The sequence below is a fragment of the Lycium barbarum genome, chromosome 11, assembly GCF_019175385.1.
Source record: "Lycium barbarum isolate Lr01 chromosome 11, ASM1917538v2, whole genome shotgun sequence".
NCBI lineage: Eukaryota > Viridiplantae > Streptophyta > Magnoliopsida > Solanales > Solanaceae > Lycium > Lycium barbarum.
The window spans coordinates 76,927,432-76,955,176 of NC_083347.1; positions in this window are offsets into that span (position 1 = coordinate 76,927,432).

The window sequence follows — 27,745 nt, forward strand, 5'->3', positions numbered from 1 at the left end:
ATGGTATTTTTGCACAAATTTGCTGGAATCGTGCTCCATGGTCATCCAGTAGTATCCTATCCTCAATATCTTTTTGGCCAGGATGAATCGATTTATGTGGGGTCCGCACGTTCCTGCGTGTACCTCTTTCAGTAGTCTTGTGGCCTCGTCGATGTCTACACATCTGCGTAACCTGAGGGCGGGTGTCCTTTTGTACAACACTTCTTTGTTTAGGAAGAAACCATTGGCTAGCCTCCTGATGGTTTTCTTCTGATTTGCTGATCTTTCTGGAGGATACTTTCCTTTCTCCAGGTACGCTTTGATGTCGGCGTACCATGGCTTGCCATTTGGATCGACCTCAACGTGGGCGTAGTGAGCCTGTTCTTCTTTCAGAGTGATCTCCAGCGGATCAATGTGGGTACTCTCAGGGTGCTGAATTATGGAGGCTATTGTAGCCAAAGCGTCAGCGAACTCGTTCTGAGCCCTCGGGGTATGCTTGAAGTCTATGATTTTAAATCTCCCACACAGCCTCTGTACGAGATTCACGTATGACAGTATTTTGTCGTTCTTGGTCGCCCAATTTTCTTTCACTTGAATTATGATCGAATCGGATTCTCCGATTACCAGCAACTCTTGTATGTTCATGTCCAGCGCTATTCTCAAACCGAGAATACATGCTTCGTATTCAGCCATGTTGTTGGTACACCTGGAGTTGAGTTTCGAGGGCCATCAGGTAGTCCTGTTCTATTTTTGATATTAGCATTGCTCTAATGCCCGATCCTCTATAGTTGACTGCTCCATTGAGGAACAGTCTCCATCCTGAGTAGGGCTCGGTTACCTCTTCCTCTATAGCCATTACTTCTTCATCTGGGAAGAAAGTCCTTAGTGATTTGAGTTCGTCGTCAATGGGACTTTTTGCCAGCAAGTCGGCCAATGCTTGTCCCTTTACTGCTTTCTATGCTACATACACGATGTCGACTTCGCTCAGTAGCATCTGCCATCTGGTTAACTTTCCCACAGGCATCGGCTGTCGAAAGATATGCCTTAATGGGTCCATTCTGGAGATGAGGTGGGTGGTGAACACCGACAGGTAATGCCTTAGTTTTGGGCCACCCATGTTAGGGCGCAACATGTTTTCTCCACGAGCGTGTATCTCGGCTCGCAGGACGTGAACTTCTTGCTCAGATAGTAGATGGCATGTTCCTTTTTGCCTTCCTCGTCATGTTGGGTGAGCATGAATTCGAAAGCATTGTCTGATACTGACAAGTACAGTAGCAATTGACTCCCTGCTCTGGGCGGTACCAGGACGGGAGGGTTGGAAAGATATCTTTTGATTTTATCGAACGCCTCTTGGCATTCCTCTGTCCACTTTGTGGGACCGTCTTTCTTGAGCAATTTGAGGATTGGGTCCACAATCACAGTTGACTAGGCTATGAATCGCCCGATGTAGTTTAACCTTCCTAGGAAGCTCATAATTTCTTTCTTGGGTTTGGGAGGCGGCAGTTCTTGAATTGCCTTGATTTTGGTAGGGTATAATTTGATGACTTTGCGGCTGACTATGAACCATAACAAGTTGCCTGCGGGCACTCCAAATGCGCACTTTGCTGGGTTCAACTTCAAGTTAACTTGCGAATCCTGTCGAAGAATTTACGCAAGTGCGTGGTATGCTCCGAACTCTCCCTCGACTTTATGATGACATCGTCCACATAGACTTCTATCTCTCGATGTATCATATCATGGAACAAAATGGTCATTGCTCTCATATATGTGGCGCCGACATTTTTGAGGCCAAACGGCATTACCCGGTAATGGTAGACTCCCCAAGGGGTGATGAAAGCAGTCTTTTCGGCGTCTTCTTCACTCATGAGTTTCTGATGGTATCCGGCGAGACAATCCACAAATGACTACAACTCGTGTTTGGCGCAGTTGTCAATGAGAATGTGGATGTTTGGAAGGGGAAAGTTATCTTTTGGTCTGACCCGGTTGAGATCCCGGTAGTCCATACAAATTCAGATTTTTCCGTCCTTCTTGGGCACCGGCACTATGTTGGCCAACCAAGTGGGGTAGGATGTTACCTCCACTATTCCAGATTCGATCTATTTTTCCACTTTGTCCTTGATTCTAATACTCATGTCCGGTTTAAACGTCCGGGTCTTTTGTTTGTTTGGTGCAAAATCTTCTTTGATGGGCAATATGTGGGCGACTATTTTAGTGCTCAATCCTGGCATGTCAGCGTATGACCAGGCGAAGATGTCCACACATTACTTCAGTAGAGCTATGAGTTCTTCTTTCCGTGACATTTCCAAATGCGTGCTGATTCGTGTTTCCTTGATGTTTTCTTCATCACCGAGGTTGATTACCTCGGTTTCGTCCATGTTTGGTTTTTCCTTGTATTCTAATTCTTCCAATCCTTCTATCAAAACCTCTGGCATCATCGTCTTCTCGTACTTTAACTCATCATTCTCCTCGTTCGTTTCGCGACAGGTCATGACATTTGCAGTTGCTTTATTATTGTTATTACGAGAAGCCAAGAGGGGATTGGATGTCCAATTATCCAAGCGTTCCCCCATCCTCAGACTGCATATGGTCGGCATCTCCTGGCATTCTTTGATGATTCTGCAACATTCTTCTTCCCGAAACAGAAATTCTAAGCCTTCGTCAGCTTTATCATTTCCCTGCATTGGCATCTTCTTAGGAAATGGCTAGTACAACCCTGGGATAGGTTGAGGAAAATTCCTCATCCTTTTTTTTCTCTGGATGGCTTTCGTGAGCTCGTCCTCGCTAGGGACATACCCGAGGCTGAAGTAGTAGTTCTCCTTTGGTATTGGCACAGGTTCAGTTATGCCCTCCAAGTCTTTTCCTAGACCTCTTCCTGTCTCAAAACCACTTCTCAGCATCATGGAGGCGATGATTTTGTTTACTGCCGGCATCGGTTTGTCGACTTTCTCTTTAGCATGGGTTGCCTCGACATATTACACCACATGGAAGTCTGATCTGTTGGGGTTTCCTTCAATCACTGGTATGATGTTGTAAGGATACTTCTGCGTATCCTTTTCAGCTGTAACCATAACCTCTTGGCCCTGCCACTCAAATTTCATTGCCTGGTGCAATGTTGATGGCACAACACCGGCAGAGTGTATCCATGGTCTTCCCAAGAGCAGGTTGTAGTTGGCGGTGACTGCCATGACTTGAAATTCTATTGTAAGGAGGCAGGTCCTAGCTAGATGTACAGATCTCTCCCCCCCAATGAGGCACTCTGGGACCCATCAAACGCCCTGACGTTGGTCCTGCTCTGAAGGATTTTGCCAATGTCATACCCAAGTTGCGTTAATGTGGTTAAAGGTCACACATTTTGTCCCGCTCTATTATCCATAAGCACTTTTTCTATTCTTTGTCATGACACTCCAGGGTGATGTAAAGAGCTCTGTTGTGGGTTCCTCCCTTAGCTGGCAATTCCTCCTTGGAGAATTAGATCTTATGTTCTCCGATGACATGGGCTACTAGCCCGGCGAAGTTTTCACTGCTCGTGCCTGTCGGCACGTGTGTGTCATCCAACACCTTCATGAAAGCTTGCCTGTGAGGTGGTAAGCTGACCAGTAGTGCTAGCACTGATATCTATGCCGATATTTTCTTCAAATGCTCACCAATTGAATAATCCTTCGGTTGCATACGCCGCTAGAAATCTTCGGCTTCTCCCTCAATTATTGCTTTCTTCTGGGTGCTCTCTTTTCTTGTGGCATTTTGAGCCAGCTCTTCAGGGGTGTAGCATCTCTCCGAACGAGTAATGCCCTGGGTTATAACTGCTTGCACAACAGTTGATTCCTTGGACGCGACCACTGCATGTTGTGCCACCCGCGCTATCACTGGTGTCGGGACTAAAGTTCTGAACTTTGCTTTAGGAACTTTTAGCGTTGAAGTAAAGACCTCAGGACACTCCTAGAGTGTGAGGGAAGCCACAGTTTGTTCAATGGATTTGACTGTCCCGGGGACCAATGCCTTAAAAACTTCCCAGTCCTTGTTCTTCTAAATCATATGGACCCCATTGTTTCCATTATTGGGCAATGGGTTCATGTTTACGTTAGGCGCTGCGGTCTCCAAGAGCATCTCTCCCTTGTCAATCAGGTCCTCGATTTTATGCTTGAGGTTTATGTAGTCCTCAGTTTTGTGCCCATTGCCAGCCGAATAATAAGCGCAATTTCGATCTGCTCTGTAGAATCTATTCCCTGGTTGTGCCGGCTTCGAAGGGACTTTCTGGATTAAACCTGCGGCGTATAGTCTCTCAAAAAGTCGAGCCCTTGGCTCAAGTAGTGTTGTGAATTCCCTTGTTGGCTTCCTCCCGAAAGCAGAATGTGGAGCATTGTAAGCTGGTGGTTGGTTTTGGTAGTTCGGGGGTGGCTGGATTTATGGTGGGTTGTTCTGCGGTGGGTGGTAAGCATAGGCTGTTGTTTGATAATTTTGTTGGGGTGGTTGGTAGGTTTGTTATGGTGGTGGTTGGTAAGTAGGTACTCAGACATTTGGTGGATCTATATAGGCAGGCACAGTGGTAGTGAAACTTGGCTGTGCGTAAGATATAGGCGCAGGACTATAGAGAGGAGTTGAATAATTGACAGGTGGTGGGGTTTGATGGGAAGACTGTGACTCTTCTTGCCCTTTGGGGTTTGGCTTTGGGGTGTGGGATATGTTTTCCATGTCCTCTTTTTTCTTGCGGAAAACTCCTGCGGCGGATTGGCCAGGCGCCTTATTGAATATGCTAATGATTTTGTCGGACTTGAGACCGTCTTCTATGGCATCTCCCATTTTTACCAATTCAGCAAACAACCTCCTGGCCATGGGCAACATTCTATCATAGAAGTCTGGTTCCTGCGACCGGATAAATACGGAGACTAGGTCCCCATCACTCATGGGTGATTGCACATAGGCTTCTTCGGCCCTCCAACGGCTGGCAAGCTCCCTATAATTGTTTGTTGACTTCTGCTTGACTTTCTCATGATAGTATCGGTCTGCCACCATTTCGACATTAAATCAAAATCTTTCCATGAAGCTTTCTACAATATCCTCCCAAACGAGCCATTGACGCATGTCTTGGGTTGGGAACCATTCAGCGGCCTCACCGGTCAAGCTTCAACTGAATAGTCGCATAATTAAAGGATCATTATTCTTGAGGCCGACCAGCAAGGCGTAGTAAGAATGGAGACGCGCTTTGGGATTTTCAGTTTCGTTGAACATATCGAACTTCGGGATCTCTAATCCCTCCGGCAAGTCCAAATCTGGATGCCTGCATAGGTCACTGTACCTTAGCCCCATAGACATTTTGGTGGCTCTTTTTGACCTCGCCAGCAGTTCCTCATTTTTCTCTCCATATCCCTTTCACGTTTGTCATGTTCGGCCCTCCAAGCTTTCTCTATTTCTTCATAATGCTCAAGCTCTTTGTATCCTGGAGAGAACTCATTTGGAACGTTGAGGGCGTAGAAGCACACTATTTGATGGGTAGGGTGATTGAGTGGTACTGACGAAGTTTTCCCAATTGGCGAAACTACAGCATGTGGTCGAACTGTCGGATTGATGAACACCGGCTGGGGAGTTTGGTATGGGGGAACCGAATGAGTGGTCCCCGAGACCTGAGTATGTTTTATTAGTGGGGGAGTACGGTAAGATGTACCAGCTTGATACAGGTCTGTTTGATTTAACGGAGATGGGATGGTTCGTGGTGGGTAGATGGGGAAGTGATCGGGCATTGGCGAGCTTAGGGAAGGAAAAGGGGGAGGAGGCCGCCTTTCTTTGGCGGGAGCATCCTTGCTAGCATTGGCTGTTTCAGTCTTAGCAACCCTTTCCTGGAGGCCGTGATAGCGGTCAGTAACGTTGTGATCACGTCCCCCTGAGGTGCTGCCTCTTTTGTGTCGCGGACATCTTCTTCGCGGAGGACGAGCTCATTCCTTTCATCACTCGGTGTACCAATCATTTTTCCTTTTCCTTTGTTGTCGTTTGAGAGGGATGCTAACGCGGCTTTTGACCTTGTGAAGTATGCCAGCTTGTGGTATTTAAGCTAATCGGCCTCGTTCTATAAGATAAGAATAACTCAAAAGGTAAACAGAGTTAGTTAACTGATGTAAAACACATAAAGCAACATATCACACATTTAGTATTTAAAGGCACACGTAGCACATAAAGTTGGGTATTAAAGCTAGAATACTGATTGATCCTTTGTTCCAGGGGTTCGGATATTATGGGCTTTTTCGTTTGAGTGGATCTTGGTATAATGGGTTTGAGGTTGATTTTACTTTGCCAAACCTTCTCCCCTTTTTACGAAGAATTAAAAATAAAGGGGCGGGAGGGATTATAATTTATATTATGTAGAGGCCGAGTTTTACATAGACTGCCTACGTATCCTACCAGGGGAAGTCAGGCCCTATCGTAGTTCATTTACAAAGAAGGATATACATTTTTTTTCCTAGATATCCTTTAAGACTAAATGAAGACATCCCCAGATCAGGCCCGACAAAGGCTTCCCGCGTATTCCTCCATAGGGACGTCAGATTGGCGCGGTTCCTTCCATATTTATGGGGGAGGGGGTAACTTTGCACAAAAGTGGGGACACCTAATATCTACCCAAAAAATGTAGTCCGATGAGTCATTTTCATTACGAACTCGCTCTCTCATGCTTCGTCTTTATTCTTCGCACCATTGTGGTGGAGGAAAACCAAGATCTCCCTCATTTAAATCATATGCTTGAGCTCGAGCTTGAAAGCATGGCACTCCTTGATATCGTGTCCCATAGCTCTACTATGGACCAGAAAGATCTTGTTTCTATTAGGCTCAACTGGAAGGGGCTCGTGGACAGGCTCCATAGGTCTGATTTTCCTTAAAGTTGCCAATGTCGAGAAGATACGAGCATACGTTTCCTCAAAGACTGTGAAGTAGTGCCGCCATATCTGAGTCGGCGGTGACTCCCTCTCCTGGACAATAGGATCGAAGACTAGGAGGGTATGTGGCTCCCATAGGGTCCCGATGGTCTTATCGTCTATCATGCTGACGATTCTTTTCCTTAACCCTAAACATTCATCCAAATTGTGGCCCGTATGATTACGGTGGAAAAGGCACCTCTTATAAGCGTAAACTAACTCGGGGGTTGGCAGTCGGACTCGGGAGGTGCTAGGTATTCCAACAATCTGCATCCTTTCAAACATATCCTTACAATTGACTGGCCTAGACGCCACCCTGAAAGGAGAAGATCGAGCTTTGAAAGCTATGCCCCACCATGCTGGTGACTGAGGGTCGATTCTTTCAAAATTTCTCGAGACCATAGTGGATGCAGCTGGTACTTGTCCGGGAGAGGGTGCATAGAAGTCTGATCCTTTGGCAGTGGGTGCGTAGTAATCAGACTCGTCGTCTACATCGCCGCCTTCCATTTTGAACTCAAGAAACATTTCAAAAGGCTCCATGCCTTCCTCGTCCTCTATATCCACAAGCTCAGACTCTTCTTCTTCTATGTCCTGGGGTTTGGCTTCCCTTGGTTGTTCTTCCTCAACTTTCTGTGGTTCGGAGGCTTCCTCTTGAGGCTCCGATTGCTTTTGCGGATCTGACTCCATTATCCAAGGGTCAGATTCTGCCTTCTGATTTCCATTCTCTTTGGGGACTTTCTCTCGAGGCGTCTCCAGTCTCCTTTCTAGTGATATGTAATTCATCACCAATTCTCTTATTTCTTCTGAGACATTTTCCTCAAAATATTTCTCTTGGGGCATCCTTTCTGGCGGGGTACCAACCAAGTTCAACAGTCTGTCGACCTCTTCGATCTTCTTCCTTATCTCTTGTAGATGCTCCTGTTGAACCTTGAGCAGCAAAATCTCGGCAGTCTCTGCTAGGGTGAACATAGTTTGATCTCCTTGGTTTTCCATCTTGTAGATCAACCTTTTAATGGAGGTAAACTTGGGTAAGTTTCAAGTCAATTGGTTTTCTTTTGGGTATGTAATTTAGAACATTGCATTAACCATATTCAGGCCTTAATATGTGATAGCATACATAGCAAGTAGGCTTGTAAAGCATGTAGCAAGCAGTCATATAATTTGTAAATAGTTATACTACTCGCGTTTCTAGGGCTTTGAGCCAAGGTCGTCCTAATCATATGAAACATGCATGTGCCATTTGTAAAGGATGAACCATTGCCCCAAAAATCATCATTCATTAATAATAATAATATCTTCCCCGAGGGGATTACAAAAGATGATGAAGCCGACATGGGGCTATAATAAATAAAAGCAGTAAAATCAGTAGCGTTCTTCTCCAGCAGCTGATGTCGATGCTTGAACTATCCTGGTCTTTTTGGCTCTTCAAAGGGTGGTCTGAATGTAAAGACGCGACTGATATAGCTCTATTCTGACTATCACGGGATCCGAATCTTCCAGAATCTTAGCCAGATGCTGATCCATACTTTCCAGACATTCTTTCAAGCGGTTCTCCCCTTGTACTTCGTGACGGAGCGTGGGTCTCGGTGTAGGCATACTGGCCAAATGGCTTTGTAGCCAGTCATGGTAATCTGGATCGCATCCCGCTTCGAACCTATCTGTGGCTTAGGTGTCTTGTCCTTGTTGACACCTAATTTTCACCTCATAAAACGCGTATTTTAAATTTCCCGAGTCCAAGATGGAGTAAAAATGCCTTTTAAAATTTCAAAATTTAAAAATCCCGAGAAAATTACAAAAATTGGCGTTTAATTATTATTCTATGAAAATTGACAATTACAAGAAATTACGAGTTATTAATTTTCATAAATGTAAGTAAAAAAAAATGCGTATCCCGCTCCGTCTAAATTCAGGAAATTCAACAACTGAAACGACGTAGAAATTACGGTTCATTTTTTACCGCATTTTTCACATCCTTAAAAATTATCCGGAACTATGCCAATATCAGGGTAATTTTAAAGCTCGCATTTTTAAAACTACGAATTGCGAATTTTATTCCTTACAAATATTATTTTACGAGGGTGTTTTAAGCAAATACGTCGGTTTGAAGCTATGTAAAGAGTGTACTACATTTCTTTTTTAAAAAAAGGGAGCTTAAATTTTAATATTTCACTTAAACCCCCCCAAATGCCCCTTCAGCCTCACGGCCAAACAGGCCCTTAACATAAAAATCTTCTTCTTCAATATTCCACAACAACAACACAACCAAACGAACCCCAACGCACACAAAGTTCCTTCAGCTCACGAACCCAGCTGTCTCCATGGCTAAAATTGGCAAACTTCTAGCAACTTTTTGCTTTTACAGTCTTATGTGCCCATTTCAGGCAACTATTTAATGCCAATGTTATCTTCTTCCTCTCTATTTCAACGGTAATATGGGCTCTCCCTTTTTTTTCGATTTTTCTTTTGCTTTCCAGTACGAATTCAGAGAAATTCCAGCTGTCTTGTCCTTGAATTTCAATTTCAAATAATGTTGGAAGTCCCACATCGATTTTTGACGGCAGAGCTTTAGGTTTTGAGGTTCTATAAATAAGAACCCCCATTTCTCATTGAGAAAAAACAAAACGGACGCAGTTCTGAGACCAAAAATGGTTCTTATACCATTAAATGGGTTTTTCATAACCCTAAGAGTAAGAACACTCAGAAACCCGGCGAAGCCACGAGTTTTGAGGACGTTTTCACTCAAGTATAATTTTTGGAAGTCATTTCCATTCATTGAAAATCGATTAGATGTGAAAGAGTGTTCATATCGTCGCCCCCGTCGCTACTCGACAAAAAGATAATATCACGTTTCCTTCATTTTCTCTTTTCTCTCAAATTCGCAGTTTTAGTTTTAGGCGGTTTTAATTAGTTCCATCTCTGTTTGGATTCTTCATTGATGTTCATGTTAGTTTATGTGACTAGTGAGTTTCAGTACTTATTTGCTTGGCTGCTTGAGTTAGAATAGGTTACAGTGTTGAGATTGCTTATCAGGAAAACAAAAACTATTGTTTGTGCACTTATTCGATATAGATATTGGTGTAATATAGCTCCAGTTTTGAGTAGCTTGATTAATGACTGACATGAATCTGATATTTGATTAAGTGCTTATTACGTAGTCTCTAGCTGGTAGTTTCCCTGTTCAGTCCATTCTGATAATTAGTTGAGTTTGTGGATTAGTAGTTATAATATTCTTAGTGTTGTTCTCTCAGTCTCACTCTGTTTTAACTAAAGATAACAGCTAAGTATGGACCTAGGGGGGCTAATTAGCTACTTAAACTTGGTTAGGATTCCCATTTAAAATATAATAGTTTAGATAGGATTGGTATTTGATTCTTTATCTTGTGATTGGTCCCAAAATGGTTTAAGGTAGAGTCAATCCTGAATTACAGATCTGTCTATGTTTTAACCTCAGGAATAGTTATTTGAACATGGCTTTAGCAGGTCTGCTGTTATGAGTTGGTTCCTCTTCATATATTGTTTGTAGGCAAGTATTCTCTCCTATGTTATTAGGTGGTGCTTTAGGCTTGAAAGGTTTAAAATGTTATGTGAAGTGTGTCTAGATATCTTGGCATCCTAATATGCATATGAGTTATTTTAAACTCACATCGTGAAATTCTGTTCTGCTGTTTTGAGAGGTGGTTGTTGATTGTGTTTGACAGCCTACTGTTGGATTGTTGGTTTTTAGTAGCTAATTTTGGTTCTGCTCAATTAAAGTATTTTGCCTGGATAGTTAATGAAGCAGTTATTTCTTGAAGTTGAAGGTTCTCTTCTTTCCAAGCAAGCTACAGTTGAGCATAAAGCTCTTTTCCCTTGATTGGAATCAGTCTCCTCTTAAACCTTTGAACTGAACATGGGCTAAACTAAAGATGTTGTAAACAGTGGGGTTGTCTTTCTTGGTTCATTATTTTAATGACTAACTCTACCTGTTAGTTCATAAGTGCTTAATGTTAATACAATTTCTTCCTATTGCTTAATCAATTACTTTAAAGAGATAAAGAATGAGGTCCTTAGTTTTAGATGAATAAGTTCACCTTCCTTGCCTTGTTCATCCTAGAAAGTGACACTAAATCCATCAAGATATGTGCTTGTTATGTGTTTTCTGTCAATAGCTTAAGTGTTAAGTTTAGTCATTATTCCCTTGAAGGCATCCCTCTCTTGTCTAAACAAGTTCCCAGGAATTTTTTTTTGTCAAACTTTATAGTGATTAAGCTTATTTATCCATGGGCTGTAAATGTTTTGATTGATCATCCTTGCTAATTGTATTGATTGGACAGTTGAAATTTGACCTCTGAACTCAGTGAAGGCTTATTAAACACCATCCTGTTTTGGAAAGTAGTTGTTTTCCTTGTATGATTGCCTATCAAATGTGCTAAGGGGTTTCCCTCGTTGGTAATTACATCAGAGGTTTGGTTAAATGATTTTACAAGGGGAGTCAAAAGCAGTCTTTATAATAGGACATGTCTAATAATCTTCAATTTTTAAAGTGTTTGTAGAGATTGGTTATGTCCCTCTTTTGTGATTCAACCTGTCTTTAAGTCATTTCCTGATGAGCTTAAGAAGTAGGAGGACTAATGGCACACGTGTAAGGCTGCCACTTTCCCCAAACCTTGTTTTTTGTGTATTGCTTGTTTATTTCCTGAAAGAATCAGTCACTGTTGTTGTGCAAAGACAGTTCTGCATTCAACTTTTCAAAACAACTGCAGGTTGACTGTGTGAATAGAACTGTAAGGTCAAGGCAAGCTTTGGGTGCGGTTTAGCCTCCTCCGATAGCCTGCCATGCCTAAGGTTCTAGAGACCTTTTGACCTTGTGCGGCATCGGAAATATGGATGGTGGTAGACCCCCTTTGCTGTCTCATCTTGCAAGTTTGATGTTTGGTCTATCATTAATGAGATCCAGATAAGAATCTGCCAATTGCATTTAAATATAGCTTGTCCATACATATTGTATATGGATCTGCCACAATGTGAAGTTTGTTTAAACATGTTTTGCTTCCAATTTAAGAGTTGCAGTTTATTTTTACTTAGTCCTAACTGCTGATTGAAGAAGTCTGGTTTGAACACTTGTTTTCTCCTGTTTGGTTCAATAAACATGGCTTAACAAACCTACTTTGATAGAAAATAATCATATAGTTCCCTAACTTTAAAACTCAAGTCTTACCTGTTAGGAGTTCATAATTCTGGAGACTTTGGTTATATTGCAAACCTGTGTGATGGATAATCTACCCCTGAAGTGTTGAACTGGATTGTTTTGTCACCCTAACAATTGTCTAGTTTAAGACTAAGTTTTATAGTCATATAATCAAGTAAAGGACCCCTTTCCACCTGTTTGGGTGCTGTTTTGTTGGAAATTGTTTCTGGTTACTAATTCTTCACCCTTCTCCTTCTTTGCATGACCTGAACGGAGGTTTCAAAACTCAAATGATCTTGTACACCTTGAGGTTCTGCACACTTGGTCATTCTGTTGCTACCTTGAGCTGCTACGTGATGAAAATGGTTATTGCTTGATTTGTTGTTGGTTTTGAGGGCATCTCTGTTGCCTTTTGCTGCTGGTCCGAATGTTTCAATGATGCATCCTGGCTGAAATGTTACTACATCTTTAGAAGCTGAAATAAGAGCCAGGTTACTGATTGTTTTTAGGCAAGCAACTGCTATAGCGGAGACACATTTTGTGCCTTACTTTGAGGCAAATAAATACAACACTTGAGGAGGATTCTGAATCAGGTTACTACTGCCTTGAGCCCTGCTATTTGGTTGCTATGTTTTAAGCCATCTTTGTGGCATTTTGAGCCAATTTGTGGCTTCATGCTTGGTTGCACCAGAAGAAAAGGTGTTTTATTTATAAATAACTGTTGATGCTACTACATCTTGAGGCATGACTGATTCTGGCATTTGTAACCCCATCTCAAGGCTATACACAGATGTTGTTGGTAGTTGTTGTTTTCCTAGGATAATCTGGTTCATTTTGAATGTGTTGTTGATCATCAGTTTGTTGCCTTCTTTAAAGAGCATTCCTATGCCATGATTGAAGCTGACTCTCACACTTTGTGTGATTGATTTGCAGCTTTGGTTCAAAGAACCCACAAATGCCATGTTGACTCTCAAACTTGTGTGTGATTGAGCTGCAGCTAGGCTCTGTTGGCTTAAGTCATTGCATAAAATGAACAGGCTACTATACTTGATCAAGGCTCCTGTGTTTAAACAGATACTACACTAGACAAGGTTGTTGTTTTGATAACTGTTGAGCCTTTCTGATCATTCTGCTGGTGTGTTATGTTGGCTGAAACTTGAGTAAGTTTGGTGTTGTTCTTGCACTGAAATGAATGCATTTTGTTGAAAATGAAGGCTATACCATGGTCTGTTTTTGGGAACTGAGGTCATTACTTCTGTTTTTGCTCTGGGAATAATAGTTTACTTGATGTTTTACTGAAATTTCAGACCACACTTATGATAATTTTACTGATTTGAACATGATAATACACTAGGGCCGATGAAGAGTTGTTTAACTTGAGGCCACACTTCAAAAGAACAAATTTCTATACTTGATTTTTATTTACTGATTTGAATTAGATACCTAACTCGAGAATACCTAGTCCGGAAAGGTCCTATCCCTCGGTGGGCAATGATGATCATAGTCTAGTTGTAAAATAGGAACCAACATGCGCTTGGCGAGGCAATAGAATGAATGACGGTTCGCTATTTCGCCGCCATGCCATGTTCAGGAGTCCTTTTTCCCATATTTGAAAGAAGCATGATTTTGAGCCTTTAGAAATCAAAGCTTCTACAGTTCGATGCGAAACCGAGGGATATTATATTATATTATATTTATATTTATAAACGTCATCCCGTAGGGTGGCGTATCCTTTTTACTAATAATTTTCATTTCTATTATTGCGAGGTACGAATAAACAAGTTCGGGAATAATACAATGACGAATATTGCACAATTGGAGCATACAAATGGAATCCAAGCAACATGGAATGACAAGAAGAGAAGTAGTAGGAGACAAGGTGAAGATTTGGACATTTGGAGCTTTCAGACAAGGAAGAACGGAACTGCAACGAAAGGTCCAAGAAGGCGAGGACATAGGCTTATCCGATTAACCTTTCTCCACCTTCATTCTCTCCCTTCCTTTAGTTATTTTACAAATATTCTGTTTACTTGTTTATTTAAGTATTGTTGGAACCTTTATAGATTAGAACTTAAGATTTAGAGTTGCCAAAACTGATTTTCAAAGCTATGTATAAAACAGATGTGAAATACGAATTACTTTTAATATATAAGCTTGCTTTTCATAATTTGACTCTAAAATGTGGTTGAGGTATTAACTTTGAGAGTTTGAACATAAATGACTTGGATTTAAGAACTAAATTGAATTTAAAGAAGGATGAGAGATTAGAAACAGATAAGGTGAACCTACGAGGATTATAATAGTATGCCCTCATAAAAGGGAGAACTTTACTTGAAAAACAGAAGATTTTTAAAGGACTTTTAAAGGGTAGGTTTCTGTGGTATTCTACTTAAGTTGAGCGCCCTCGGGTCTTAACCTAAGTGTCCAAGCTCGAAACCCAACATCCAAGATGTGATATTTTGCGTAAATGACATTCCTTATTGCGAAAATATAAACCTGAGAAATTTTTATCAAAAACAATTCATAACATTAAGGCACACTATTGTAACCCGTAGGTAAACCGCAATTGAGTGGATCCTTAATACCGGGGTGCCAACACCTTTCCCGGGGGATCACCAGAACCTTTACCCATACTTTGGTTAGATTAAGATTCTTTTAAGACTTAACCTCTTTAAATGAAACCTTTTCGAACTGGTTTTCTTAATTTCCTAAAAATTAGGTGGCGACTCTAAAATAAGTCCATTTAGAGCACCATCCACGTAGAAGTATATTTTTTCCTTTTTTCCCGATAAGATTGACAACTGTACTTGCCCGGGACACTTTGCTTTTTAAATGAGGTAAGTGCAAATGCGAATAAGAAAAAATAGAACTGCTACAGTCCCCATTTCACACGACCATTCCATTCCCTGAGTATTATCCCTGCATTCTTAATTTTTTGTTTTGTGTGCTCAATGATGAATTGTTCGGGATTCCCTACTTGGGGTATTATTTGCCTTCTCCCAAACTGACTCAACACTTGAGATGGATAGTAGGGGCGGATCCCTCTGACCCCCGATATTGGCACAAACAGACAATTTTTACACCACACTACTTTGGTTTCAGATAGGAATTCGGGGAACATCTATTAAATTCGAACTTCAATCAAACTAGTGAAGAACTTAGCCCACTCATTTTTAGACAGAATCCCAAGATGTGGACAGTAATCCATGAGGCATTCTATCCTGTTCTGTCGACTCAAACCCTGAACTTCTTTGGCCATGTTGAGGTGTTTGATAATCCACCATTGCAGCAACATATTACATCCTTGGAAATATCGAAAATGGTTATGGAATTTGTCTAAGGCCCTGAATATGTCTACCAAGATAATAGGGGCTAGGTCAAAATACCTAGTTTCCTGGTCTTTGGTTATGTCGTAGAAGATTGCTTGAACTAAGTAGATCACTCGAGTCTCTATAGCCATCGATTTGTCCTTGGGGAACACCATAGTGCCTAATAATGTGATGGAAAATGCTGGAGGTCTGACGGTCTCCCACTCTTCTCGACTCTTGAATTCTCTTTGATACGAAGTATACCCAGCGGCATCCCCGAATCTTCGATATAGGTCTCTGAAGTCCACTGTGTTCCCATGTGCCCAGGACGCCTTGGTCAAGGCAAGGAACTTCAAGATCTGGCCTATAGATTGCCTCTGAGGAAATAGCAGATTGTGGTCTGGCTTATGTCTTTTTCTTAGATAGGTTCCATTGCTGTCTATAGCGCCACTAATCTCTTCTAGGTTTGGCGTCATCTCAATGTTTCCAAAGCGGAATAACATTTCTTTATCGTCCCAATACTTGGCTACTACCTCTATTAATTTCGGACGACCCTTATGGTCATAATTGACGGCAAATGACCCAAAATGCAATTGATAGTCCTATGATGTTCATCACCTAACCATTCCCACCAAGCTCTGAACAGATCCGGGGCCTCAAGGACAATGACAAATCAAATTCTTCGGTCCATCTGCAAAACAAAACATGGTTAAGGTCCCCCCCCCCCCCCCCCCCCTTCCCGTAGGGCCAATGGTTCAATCACATAGGCACAAGCACGTTTCCACATAGCACGTAAATGAGATGCGGTGTCCTCGGGTCGTAGACCGTCTGAACATAGGGTAGTCCTCCTAATAAACCTTAGGTAAGTCTGAGATACCCAAGGCTCGTCTAGGTGTGAATGCTCTAGTTCGGTAGGGATTTGGCTCTGTTCTATCCTAGTTATTACTAGAGTGGACTTTGACAAATGACCTGGTACTCGAGCGAACTGTTGACACCTAATTTTTGACCTCCCCTAGTATATTTTAACCGCTCAGAGTCCCCGAGTAATAAATGAATGAGTTGAGCATTTCTAAGGACTCAAATGATATTTTTTATAAATCGTCTAGATTAATATTTCTTCCCTTAAATTGATAAAAGAGTTTTTCAAGCATCATAACTCATTTAGAAATTAATAAATATTTTTATAACTATTCTTATGAGGTTTTATTAGAAAAGAAGGAAAAAAGAAAAGGGTTTTAGTTAGTTAAGTTATTGTAAAACTATTAAATATTTCTTGCAAATACTTCTTTTTAATATTTGTAAAAGTCTGAGCAATTTGAATAATTTAGATAATTAGGTTGTTTCCACCCTTTAAATTTCTAATTTTTATATATAATCTACAGGATTTATAAAAATAGGCATAATTGCCCATAAATGTTTTAATTAAGTCAATTAATTAATTATGTAGTGATTACTGCAAATTGATCTTTTATAAATATATTTTCTGACTAAATTAGCCAAATCATGGTTATTTTGCAAAACAAGTCTATTAATATTTTGTTTTATAAACCAGTTTAATTTTTATATTATTATTACTAATTGTGTAGTTTAATGTCTTAATTATACTAGTTAATTTGTTAAAGGCCGTTTTTGGCTCATAAATAATTTTGGTAGACTTTCTTTAACTATTGTAATAAAATAATTGCGGCTTAATTTCATATGATTAATACCTTTTCAGTTTATGTTTTTCTAAATTACTTGTTTTATATGTACACGCGTATACATCAAGTATACATATACATATACACAAGGTATATGCATATATACACTTGATATATACAAGAGGCCCAATTTTATTAAGTCACAAATTTGGACTGAGTCAAACCCAACCAGGCTGTGACCCGGCCCAAAAGTCTCTTAATTAAAAATTTCAGACTGATGGGTGTAAATTATTCATGTAATTTTATACATAAAAAATAAATTTTAAAATAAAACATGAATAATTATATCTTATTCTCTCATATTTTCTGACAGAATTTTATAGGAAGAAGAGTACTGCAGAAGAATAGAGAAGAAACGAATTGTCAAAGAAGTAAGCAAAGAATTCAATAGGTGCAACCACGAATTCATAAGTCATAACTGTGGAGCTTTACATGTGGGAATTACAAAAGTCAACATTGGGAGAAGTTGTGAAATCCACGGGTGTCACCGCTTCATACTCACACCCGTCAAGTGTTGAAATCCATGGGTGTCACCTCTTCATACTCACACCCGTCAAGTGTTGAAATCCATGGGTGTCACCGCTTCATACGCACAGCCGTCAAGTGTTGAAATCCACGGGTGTCACCGCTTCAAACTCACAGCCGTCAAGTGTTGAAATTCACGGGTGTTGCCGCTTCATACTCACACCCGTCAACTGTAGGCATCAAGAAAAGAGTTGCAAAATTCACGGGTGCGACTACCGTTGTCATACTCTCACCCATCAAGTAAGGTCACGGATGTGAGCACTACTTCAAAGAATGCATTCGTAGGGGGAAACACTACATTCTCCTATAAATAGAGGCATCACTTTGCTTACAAAATATAATAGAATCCAATCTTGAGAAAGACATAAGAAATAGTGTTTGCTCTATTTCTCTTCTTTTTATTTTATATTTGTAGGAGTAGTATAATTTCTTTCTTACATACTCCTTAATGGAGTAGTTTCTTTTTGTTGGGATAGTTGAAGAAGCTTGGTATGATGTTATAATATTATCTTTACTTTAATTTTTTCATGTCTTGATATTCAAATCTTTGATCTTGCTTCTTTTAGTCCTAATTCGCACGGAGGGATTAATTCAAGCTAGTTTATCGATTCAAAAATCTCAATATTATTTATTTTAGTCCTAATTTTAACGGAGGGATTAATTCAAATAATTTTGTTGGTTTAAAATTATTATCTTATTTCTTTCGGTCCTAATTCTCACGAAGGGATTGAAATAAATTTAATGATTTGAGGGGTCTCTATCTTATTTCTTTCAGTTCTAATTCTCACGGAGGGATTGTTTCAATAAGTTTAGTGATTTTAAGGGCTAATCGCAAGAGGTCTTTATTCCTCATGACACAAATCAAGTCAAATAAGTTTTCCTATTCTTTTGTGGAATATACTAGAATAAGACTTTATCATAATTGTGCCAAGTGGATTCAATGACTCCCAACTCTTTTCTTTTTAAATTTTCTAATAAGTTGTTTATTTTCTTTTTAATTTCAAAACCTCTCCTTTCATCAATTTGATTCTCTCAAATAGTAACCAAGACAATACACATCTGTAGCCTGGGTGGTTCCAATCTCTGTGGGACGATATTTTAAACTATACTAGAATTTGACAGAGTACGAGTGAATTTTCCTATGCACTTTGGCCTCATCAAATTTTTGGCGCCGTTACGGGGAATTGGTAAACATCTACCTCAAATTAATTGTCTTATTACTACTTTGAGATTTCTTTCTTGTACTACTTCTTCAGGTACTTTTTACTCTAATTCCTGACAAGTTTTAGGGAACAAAACTTGAAGATATTATTATTATTATTATTATTATTATTATTATTATTATTATTATTATCAATATTATTATTATTATTATTATTATTATTATTTTTTATTATTATTATTATTATTATTATTATTATTATTATTATTATTCACATTATTATATTCAATCAAACCTTTATTGTCAGCTTTCTTCACTAGACTGGTATTTTCATCATGAGCGGTAGATACTTTTTCACAAGGCTCATTTATTTTATCAATTGGTCTATCCTCACATGACATAGTTTCATTTAAAAGTTCACCACCACTATAGGAGATTACTATACTTACTAATTGATTTAATTGCAATGTTAGATCCGTAATGGCTTTATGATTCTGTGCATATTTTTCATCGATATTGTTTATGAAATTATGCAAAGATTTTTTCAAGCTCACACTCTCCTCTTGAAGTGGTTCACTGTCAATATTTTGATTTCCTTGTGAGTATTGATTGCATTCCGGATTGCAACCATATTCACTGGAATCAATGTACCTGAAAGAACTAGAAACAACGTAAGATTGTTCATAACAAGGACCAAAGAAATAAGTATTACCTGTTTGGCATTCATGAACAAGGTGACTTCCACCACAATATTCCCAAGTAATGGACCTTTGGCTGACTTTATTAATTAATCCTTCAAGGTCATCCATTCTCCCATAATCCGCACAAAAGAATGTGTTATTTTTTTGGCATTCGAAGCTTTGATGGTTGCTACCACAATAGTCACAGGTAATGGCCTTTTGGCAATATTTTTCTACCAGCTCAACAAGACTTTCACTTGGTTGGTTCAATTTCATTTTTAAAGTGTTTGAAGTGAGTTCATATTCAAAACATATTTTTAATGTTTTTTTAGTCTTTCTCCCTAGCACTTATTAGGTACTAGTATACTTGAAACATTTTAAAAAAATAATGTGAATAATAATAATAATAATAATAATAATAGTAATAATAATAATAATAATAATAATAATAATAATAATAATAATAATAATAATAATAATAATATCTTCAAGTTTTGTTCCCTAAAACTTGTCAGGAATTAGAGTACAAAGTACCTGAAGAAGTAGTACAAGAAAGAAATCTCAAAGTAGTAATAAGACAATTAATTTGAAGTAGATGTTTACCAATCCCTGGCAACGACGCCAAAAATTTGACGAGGCCAAAGTGCATAGGAAAATTCGTTCGTACTCTGTCAAATTCTAGTATAGTTTAAGATATCGTCCCACAGAGACTGGAACCACCTAGGCTACATATATGTATTGTCTTGGTTACTATTTGAGACAATCAAATTGATGAAAGGAGAGGTTTTCAAATTAAAAAGAAAACAAACAACTTATTAGAAAATTTAAAAAGAAAAGAGTTGGGAGTCGTTGAATCCACTTGGCACAATTATAATAAAATCTTATTCTACTATATTCCACAAAAGAATAGGAAAACTTATTTGACTTGATTTGTGTCATGAGGAATAAAGACCTCTTGCGATTAGCCCTTAAAATCACTAAACTTATTTGAAACAATCCCTCCGTGAGAATTAGAACTAAAAGAAATAAGATAGAGACCCCTCAAATCATTAAACTTATTTGAGTCAATCCCTCCATGAGCATTAGGACCGAAAGAAATAAGATAACAATTTTAAACCAGCAAAATTATTTGAATTAATCCCTCCGTGAGAATTAGGACTAAAAGAAATAATATTGATATTTTTGAATCGATAAACTAGCTTGAATTAATCCCTCCGTGAGAATTAGGACTAAAAGAAGCAAGATCAAAGATTTGAATATTAAGACATGAAAAAATTAAAGTAAAGATAATATTATAACATCATACCAAGCTTCTTCAACTATCCCAACAAAAAGAAACTACTCCATTAAGGAGTATGTAAGAAAGAAATTATACTACTCCTACAAATATAAAATAAAAAGAAGAGAAATAGAGCAAAGACTATTTCTTATGTCTTTCTCAAGATTGGATTTTATTATATTTTGTAAGCAAAGTGATGCTTCTATTTATAGGAGAATGTAGTGTCTCCCCCTACGAATGCATTCTTTGAAGTAGTGCTCACATCTGTGACCTTACTTGATGGGTGAGAGTATGACAACGGTAGTCGCACCCGTGAATTTTGCAACTCTTTTCTTGAGGCCCACAGTTGACGGGTGTGAGTATGAAGCGGCAACACCCGTGAATTTCAACACTTGACGGCTGTGAGTATGAAGCGGTGACACTTGTGGATTTCAACACTTGACGGCTGTGATTATGAAGCGGTGACACCCGTGAATTTCAACACTTGACAGTGTGAGTATGAAGAGGGGACACCCGTGGATTTCAACACTTGACGGGTGTGAGTATGAAGCGGTGACACTCGTGGATTTCACCAATGTTGACTTTTGTAATTCCCACATGTAAAAATCCACGGTTATGACTTATGAATTCGTGGTTGCACCTATTGAATTCTTTGCTTACTTCTTTGACAATTCGTTTCTTCTCTATTCTTCTGCAGTACTCTTCTTCCTGTAAAATTCTGTCAGAAAATATGAGAGAATAAGATATAATTATTCATGTTTTATTTTAAAACTTATTTTTTTATGTATAAAATTACATGAATAATTTACACCCATCACAGACCCCCACCCTTCTTTTTCTTTTCCTTTTTTACCCTTCCCCCCTCCCCACTCCTCTTCTCTCTCTCTCTCTCTCTCTCTCTCTCTCTCTCTCTCTCTCTCTCTTACCATTCTTAGCAAACCGTAGCTGCCGCCCTTGAATCCTTACCTCTCTCATGCTAAAAATGGCGCGTGTATAGGTCTGGGCTGACATGCGCAGTGTGTACACCTATAATGGCGAAAGTTCAATGTTTACTCGGTTTTTTATGATTTACTTTACCTGAAAATGGTAAAATCTTCCCTTTTTCATTAATTTCCAATTTTTTGTCGAAATCATCTTTGTTTGCTGCTTTTACAATTTATTTTTTATGGTATTTTGTGATTGTCCATTTTCATTAGGCCAGATCGACCCAAGAGTGCCAGATTTGGTCGTATATTCACTTGTGTCGATCTGAACCATTGGTCTGATGGTTAAAGTTTTTCCCACACTGGTGTGTGTTGGTTTTGTTCAAAATTTAAATAGAACCCCAGTCTTTGCACATAGAAGGATGCGGGTTATTTGGAGAAAAAATCAAAAAACTGGAAAAATAGTAAAGAAAAAGAGTTAACAGTAGAGTTTTAGAAAAAGGAAGTGCAAAAACTTAGATTTTTTCAAAAGGCTTCCCAGTAAAAATAATTTTAGAAACCTAAACAAAAAGAGTTAGGATCTAGTTGAAATATTTTGTCCTCATTTGCCTTATTTTCTTTGTGTGGTTGAGACTGTTGATTTGGAAGCACGGAGGCTCTCAAAGCCATTCTTCCCTTGGTTGCGCGTGTAAAAGGTAAACCTCAATTTAGTTTGTTTCATTTTTTTAGTTTAGCATTTAATATTCTGCTTATGGTGCTTAGTTTTGAATGTGTTTGTAGATTAGATATGGTTATTTGTCTCTGAATGTGCTTAAAGTATTATTTTCTAGATGAATAATAGAAAAGCTGAGAAAGGATAAATAGAAATACCATGTTATAATTCTTGAAAAGAGAAGGATGGCCACGAACTTCCTTGGCCTTGTCTTTGTTTACAAAATCCTGAGACTTTGTGAAGTTGTAAGTGAGGTGCAGGGTAGGTCCCTTTCCATTTTTCTTTGCCTTTCTTTTGAATTATTATTGGTTTACTGAGCATGATCTTGAATAGAACAAAGGTGATTAATCTAAGTTTAATTTTAAAAAGGAGATAGGGGAGGTGAGACAGCTTACTTGTGGCATAGTATGACATGATTAAATTGACAACAATTTGTGTTTGTGATTACCATTAAGAATAACCACTTTCTATGTCCATCGTGAAGCACTCTATTTGTGAAGTAAAGTTTATTGGCAAAAAAAGCTTAGTCGGACTGTTAGAATTGGACAAATGCTTTCTAGATATGATCTGTGATGTTTCTTTTTCCTTTTTCTGAGATTTAATGAGTGAAGGAAGTTTCAGCTAGGAACATACATATGTGGCATTAAATCTTTAAGTATGATGGTGAGGTGACTCATTGCTCCTTTCCTTTAAAATAGTCCTACACTTAAAAAAAAAATAGAACAGGACCAGTCTATTATTGCTTGCTGTCTGATAATGGAATAAGGGGTGAATTAGGATCATACCCCCCTTTAGGTTTGTGGATTGCTTGTTTGTCCATGACTATGACTGTGCTGGTATTATCATATGGAGTAGGCTGTGTGTGATCACCTATGATTTTCAATATGTGAGTGCTGAGTGTCCATGATCCATGACAGAAGTCCTAGAAGTTATTGGCACATGATGCTTAAAATGTCAATCCTGTTTTCCTTGGTCTGCTCAAAATTGTTTTACCTTTTGTTAATTTTTCTACTTGGGCACATGGCATTAATAGACTATGCCACAGGCTCACTTCTAGTAGTAATTTATCTGCCTAAATATGTGGAACTTGATAGAAAAGTAAGAGCAACAGGAGAAATAATGGAATCACAAGGTCATGTCCTCCTCTAAAACTGACTAAGATTGTTTAAATTGCTAAATGGCTAATGAATTAACTGCCAACTTCACCATCTAGTCATGCTAAAGCTAAGAAGGGTATAGAACAAATAATGGAATGAGGATAATGTTAAAAGGAGGTCTGCCTCACTTGTTTGTGACTCTTTGCTGACACTGCTTTATTGATTGGCTGTACTTAAAGAATGAAGTAATAGGGTATGGAAAGTAGAGGATTGATATCTTGCTTTTGAATCTGTGATTATCTTCACCCATATGTGAGTCTAAATTTGGTAAAAGGTCATGAATCAGATTTGTGAGTCTGAGATATTGAAAGAAAAAAATGGAAAAGAGGCAATCTGATTTTTTTTTGTTGATCTGCTCAGGTTCTGAACAGCCTAGACTAAAATTTTACTCGGTAACATGACTGTCCTCTTTGATCTTATATGTGTGTAAGGCAACTGGTATAGTAGTTATGATCATTTGTTTGTAACTGTCTGGACACAAAAAGGGTAAGTACAGATGGAAAGGAATTCTCATGATAAAAATCTAAGTAAGAGGAGTGTGAAGAAATGGAATAGGGGTAAATAGTCTTTAAGGATGAAAAAAGGGGAAACAATTTGACTGTTTGACTTGTGAACTGCCTAATGTTATTTAATTTGTGACTGAAAAAGAGGTATTAAAAGGACATGATTGCATGATGTAAGGCTGGAGGCCACTTAATTAGATAGGGAAGGTCTTTTTAAAGACACCTTAGAACAGAATTGAGAAAGGGTCAATCATTTGCTTGATCCATAGTACCTTTTCTCCCAAATAAAAGGCTGTCATGGCCTCCCTCTCAAGTTATGGGGTGTAGCCTTTTACCCCTTACACTTAGAGATTATCTTGTCACATTGTTGAAGTTGCTGAGTCCAAAAACTGGACTGCTTTGTCTGTTGTGTCTGCCTCACCCTACCTTAAGGGGGATATTTAGACTAGTTGGGATTTGTAAGTAAAATTGGAAAGAAGTTTCTTTTGTTTTGAATATTGCTTGTCTTGACAAATAAAAAGGGAGGAATCCTTCCCCTTTGTGAAAAGAATCTGGTGACACCTAATAGCTTTGGCAAATCAGGCTTGTAAGTTGGATGTTATGTATGCCTTGTGTGAATTTGTAATTACAACTTGTTGTTCTGAGAGTAATTTGTTTATTCCCCTTTCACCTTAAGCTTTAGTAAATGATTATTGAAGGGTAAGAAGGCCCATAGTGCCATTGTAATCATGGCAGCAGGGTAGATTAAGGGAGAGGGGTATATTTGGCCTTCTTCTTATATATATGATTTCTCTGAATTCCAGACCATGCTTTCTTTCTATCTTGTTTTTTCTGAATTGAGTCAATGAAACTTGATGCAAAGAATCATGTAATAGATGAAGTTAGGCTAATTCTAGATATGTTAAAATGAAGTTGTTTTTCCTCCTGTGCATGTAAAGTTGGGAATCTGTGAAACTAAGTCATTTTTTTCAAGGAAGGTAAAGGTTAAGAATCCTGTCATAGCCAAGTGCATCTCTTAAGTCAATTTAGATTTCCTTGCCAATAAGGTAATGTCAAGAGAAGTGCCAGAACATTTAAAGAATGAAGAACATATGCATTTTGAGACTGCCACCTTCCTACTTGTTTATGCAATTTAAAATAAAGATGACTGATTAGACTTTTGATTCATATAACCTCTATAAAAACTCAATGGTTTAAAAGGGGACTGGACAGTTAGTTCTACTGATGTTTCCAGCTTGGTCTCCAGTGTTGCATTGGACTTGCACAAGGTTCTGTGAAAATGTGTACTGATGGAAGATTCTAGGCTGTGCTTGCTTGGTTTTGATTAAGCTATAGTTGTTAAGATTGTGATGTGCACCTATCTACTTATCTTGCTTCTCATGAGAAAGATCACTCAGAATTTGGAATATGTAATCTTGAGGAAAATCAAGTATTCATTTGAAGTGTCCATGAACTATTAGAAGCCACTTAGGAGTTAGGTTGATACAGTTGTAGGCACACCTTATGTATGTTGAATTTATTATGATAACACTATGCTTAGAGGAGAATTCCCTTTTGAGTTCTTACACGCTTTACCGCATCTGCCTGATCCTATGTTGCTGGAAGCTATATGTGATTAATTTGTTGTAATTTGTTTGGATAAGTTGAGTTTGGACTGTGCTATGTGCATAGAAATTACTCATGTCTCATGTCTCAGTTATGTTTTCTCCTCACTGGTCTCAGTTATGCTCTTAGGATAATAGTTATTCAATACATATATATATTAGGTATATTTCCTTTTTCCCTAAGACCATGTGGTGGTGCAAGTGAAGCTGTGTTGTCTTGCGTTATGGTTTGAGATGCATGTTAGGTAGGGGGGGGGGGGTGGTTCTAGTTTGAACCCTTCTCGGATGACCAGCCATGCCGGAGGTTCATGAAACCTCTTGGAACTTGTGCAGCATTCGGATAAAAGGGGGGGGGGGGGGGTGATAACTTGACTCTCCACCACCTAATTTGGGATGTTTTGAGTTCAAAAGCATAGAACACATGTGCTTCATATGGTCCTTTGGGTAAGTGTGATATACTATGTATACATATGTTATACGTTCACACATAGAGTAGGACTAGTAGAACAATAGCATACTTTGCATAAATGTGTATATATTACACGTGTGATAAGGACAGAAAAATATAAACTAACCAGGGTCTTTTGTCCCCCCCCCCCCCCCCCCCTCCTCCACTGCATGGCCCCTCGGGCTGAGGTCCAGCCACCTTGTTGGGCTAAAACCCCAATAAGGAATACATCTTTCAAACGTCTTTGAGTCCAAAAGGGGAAAGAGAAGCTAATATATTGAAGGCCCAATCATGGGTAAAAATGATACGAAGGCCCAGCCATAGGTAAAAATGGTTAGGGTTTGGTACACCCCATTTCATTCATTTCCATTCATATTGCTACATATTATTTTCTTCTTGTATTATTGACTGCTTGTAAACCAACATAATTATTGGAACCCTTTTATTACAAACTAGACATCATAGGAAAACGGCACATATGCTTTTTAGTTTTGACTCTAGCACCTAATTTTTTAAAATTTTGGGAACGCGTACTGATTTTAAAATATTTCAAAAAATAGGTGATGGTCACTACAGTTTGAATAAGTAATAAACTAAAAGGTTTTCTCAATCATGCAAAAAAATGGCGAACAAATCTGTGAGAAATCTGGAGAAAGAATAGATTATGCTAAGAAGGGGGCTTTACTTCTCAAAGTATTTTTGAAGGCACTTTTTTCTGGGTTTTGGTAAAACAACTTTGATATTTTTAGGCTGCAGCCCACTAATCTTTTCTCAAGAAAAAATGTATATTCATTGAATTGTTTTGGGTTGAAACCCACTCTGCTTGGCTTGTTTTTAAAACAAAAATGACGAGAGGATCTCTTTTAAACCAAAGAATGCTCACCTGATTTTTTCGTATAAATTTGTGGTTAAATAAACTTGACCAAAGGCCTACATTTCAAGATAATTAGAAATAGGAATTGACTTGGCTAAATCAATCCAAGTGTTCTATATTTTTTTCAAACCAGGTCATTTTGTTTTAAAAGCCCATTGTGCCTTTTTATCAAACCAGTCAATATTTTGGGGCAAAGGCCCACAATTTCAAACAGCCCAGTCATTTTATTGTAAAAATAAATGATTTTTACTTAAAAGGAAGTTCCTGTCCCTTAATTAAAAGTTAGGATAAAATGCAAGTATTTTAAAAAGGATATATAAATGGGATGTTTTAATCACGAGTATAATCCACCCCTTTTCCTAAAAATAATCACGCAAAACATGCAAAGGTTCTTAGAAGTCCAAGCAATTAAGGTCACGCTTAATCTATACAAACTTTAGGTAAGGATATTCTGAAAGCGTATTAGACAGATTGACCCGGTTCATGTGTGAGTAAAGCATGGATAAAATTTGAATACTCGAAACCCAATAAATAAATGAACCTTCTACTTTTTCTTTACTACAAGAAAAACTATTATCCTTATATATAAAAGGAATTATTTATACCTAGATATCATAAATCCAAACCTAAATACCCTGTATATAAAGGGAATATATTCAACTTTTTTTTTCAAAATGATATGCTATATGACAATTCTTTTTGCGGGAAATAAGCATTGAATAAACAGTTCATGCAAATACTCACACATTGGAACTCGAAGGTCAATCGTATCCTTAATACTAGGGTGCCTAACACCTTCCTTAGGGGATCACCAGAACCCTTACC